Here is a 3,057-nt window from a genome sequence, read left to right on the forward strand (position 1 = left end):
TTGGAGGGATGATATTGGAAAACCTGATTGTTGCCATGGATCCAGGCTGCAGTTCCCAGTTGAGCTTTACCAATGATAAAGCTGATTTTTTTTTTATCTCCATCAAACTATTGCACTTAGTTCTCAAATGGCTTGAAAGTTGGAAGAGTAAAAGATGTGATTAAAACCAGAACAGATACTTAGAAAACCTTAAACCAGAACACTTCTTTCAAATATGTCTTACTTTTCTTTCTGCACCCGCTCTCGTGGCAGCAGCAGCAGGTGCGCCCTTGACATGCAGACCTATGCACACAAGCTCATGGACCTGTACCGGCCACGGAAATGCTCCACCAGCAACCACCATCATCACTGCCAAGGACCACATGTCCATCCAGATGAATGTAGTCACAGGGTTACAGGCAGGTTCAACCATCAGTTTAAAACCTACACTACATGTGGGGCCATTAGTAGGATGGGTGAGTCCGATGACTCTATCCTCTGACTGGCCAAGGTTGATGGCATTGTTTCCTGGAGAAGATCACGCACGTGGAATATTTGTCATAAATAAATGGCAACACCCCCATAATATATGTATATATAACCTTAGAATCTGAAAATGTAAAACAGATAAAAGTGGAATTATTTTAGTAAAAGAGGAGAAAATGAAGCTATGAAGCCCATCTACTCAGGTACCCCTCACTTTCTGTGGGACCTCTGAGTGCTCCTCAGAGCACAGCTTGAAAACCTCTGCCTTAAAAAAAGAAAGAAAAGACAAGATGAAAAGAAAAGAAAAAAGAGAAGAGAAGAAAAGAGAAGAGAAGAGAAGAGAAGAGAAGAGAAGAGAAGAGAAGAGAAGAGAAAATCACTGCCTTAAAAAATTAGAATCACCAGCCACTTGATACAGAGGATGAACTGGCCATTTTTAATTATGCTGTGACCACCAGAGGAGTGTAATCTCTACATTACTCCATAAAAAACATTCTGATCTCTCCTTTCAAAGTATCCACAAAAATGAGGACTCTCCTTATCCTCACTGACCATACTGGGTACACTCTCCTGAAGTTTAATATATAAAAAAATCGACTAGGATTCCTGTCTTCAATACAGATTCCTGGGCCCCACTCACAGAGATATCATTCCCTGTTTCTAGGGAGGCTCTTAAGAAACTACTTTCAACAACATCCAAGTACATCTGGGTCAGGTGTCCTGAGGACTACACTTTAAGAAACACAGACTCAAGATGGAAAATGTGAAAAGGAAAATGATTGGAAAACATATTAAAAGCATCCATCGCCCTTCAATGAAGGGCCTTCAATGACTAATGAAGACATTTGAACTTTATTCAATTAATTTCAGGCAGCTATTGAAGTTATTTGAGCAGCAGAGAGACATGATAAAAGATGAACTTTAAGAAAGTTAGTATGGAAGGGGCACCTGGGTGGCTCAGTCAGTTAAGCACTCGACTTTGGCTCAGGTCATGATCTCACAGTTTGTGAGTTCAAGCCCTGTGTTGGGCTCTGTGCAGACAGCTCAGAGCCTGGATCCTGCTTCAGATTCTGTGTCTACCTCTCTCTCTGCCCCTCCCCCATTTGTGCTCTCTCAAAAATAAATAAATGTAAAAAAAAGAAAAAAAAGAGAACGTATGAAAGCAGGATGTGAAATCAGCAGAAATGGGAAAAATATGTTAAAAGGTTATTTATTGTAAGGGTCTAAGAAAAGCATAAGGAGTTTCTGGATGTGAACAATTACAGTGAGAATTAAGACAAGGGAACAGATAATAGTCCAAGTTACGGACTGAATGTGCCCACAAATTCAGACATTGAAGCCTACCCCCTGATGGTATTGGGAGAGGAAGTAATAAGGGTTAGATGAGATTATGAGGGTAAGGGCTCTCGTGATGGGATTAGTGCCTCTATAAGAAGAGACACCAGGGGGCGCCTGGGTGGCTCAGTCAATTAAGAGGTTAAGCATTGGACTTTGGCTCAGATCATGATCTCGTGGTGGTTCGTGAGTTCAAGCCCGGTGCCGGGCTCTGTGCTGACCACTTGGAGCCTGGAGACTGCTTCAGATTCTGTGTCTACCTCTCTCTCTACCTCTCCCCCACTTGCGCTGTCTCTCTCTTTCTCTCAAAAATAAACAAACATAAAAAAAGAGAGAGAGAGAGACACCAGAAAGCTTGCTCTCTCTTTCTTTCTGCCATGTAAGGATATAGGGAGAAGGTGGCCATCTGCAAGCCAGGAAGAGAGCCTTCATCAGGACCTGACCATCCATGCTGGCATCTTGATCTTTGACTTTCCAGCCTCCAGAACCATTAGAAATGAATTTCTGTTTTTTAAGCCATCCAATCTATGGTATTTTGGTATGGAAGCCTGAGTTGACTGACAATCTACAAAGAATCAATGTGACTTGGAAGGTACAAATTGGAAATCAAGAGAAAAATGGATTCAAATATGAGACTAGGTTTCCCAACTAACTGGAAAGCAAGACGGTTGTTCCTTTAACCAAAGGGAAAGATTGAGCTTCCCTTTGGGGAAACGCTGGGCCTGTGCTGGTCATTGTGCTTGCCCTGATGAGGGGCTTGCAAAAGGGGTAAAAGGCAGCCCTTGGGGACCACATAACCCCTCCAATCATAACTGGTTAAGCTTGTGTTAACATCTGATCCAGAGGCAGCCAACCTATAGTGTCATCAGGGACCTATGAGCAGCCCTGCCTCTAAAACCTGAGCACAGCCAATCAAATACTTATCTTGGGAATCTGGAGAGAAATACACACGCAAGGAAATAAGGCTGTTAAATGTAGGTGACCCTGAAAGGATGCCAAGAACGGTCATCAACTTGAGAAGAACCACAGAGCATAAGTAAAATGAAGAAGCGAAAGCCATGAGACGGAGAGAAAACTTATGCCAGCAGTTACAACAGAAGGAAGCAAAACACACAGAAAGTGAGTCCTGTGAAGACTGAATCACTAGAGTAGAAATCTCCCAACAGCTACAGCTGAGGCCCTTCACAGGGTGTTTGGGATTCCTTTCTTGTTCAGCACATAGTAAGCACTCAAGAAACAGGTGCTTTGAAAATTTAA

The 3,057-nt window shown here is 42.6% G+C and overlaps 1 pseudogene; it reads left to right on the forward strand.

The window, feature by feature from the left end:
- Positions 1–274: 274 nt before the first annotated feature.
- Positions 275–547, forward strand: LOC125170670 (40S ribosomal protein S21-like; annotated as a pseudogene).
- The last annotated feature ends 2,510 nt before the right edge of the window (positions 548–3,057 follow it).

The sequence above is a fragment of the Prionailurus viverrinus genome, chromosome B4 (assembly GCF_022837055.1).
Source record: "Prionailurus viverrinus isolate Anna chromosome B4, UM_Priviv_1.0, whole genome shotgun sequence".
NCBI classification, from domain to species: domain Eukaryota; kingdom Metazoa; phylum Chordata; class Mammalia; order Carnivora; family Felidae; genus Prionailurus; species Prionailurus viverrinus.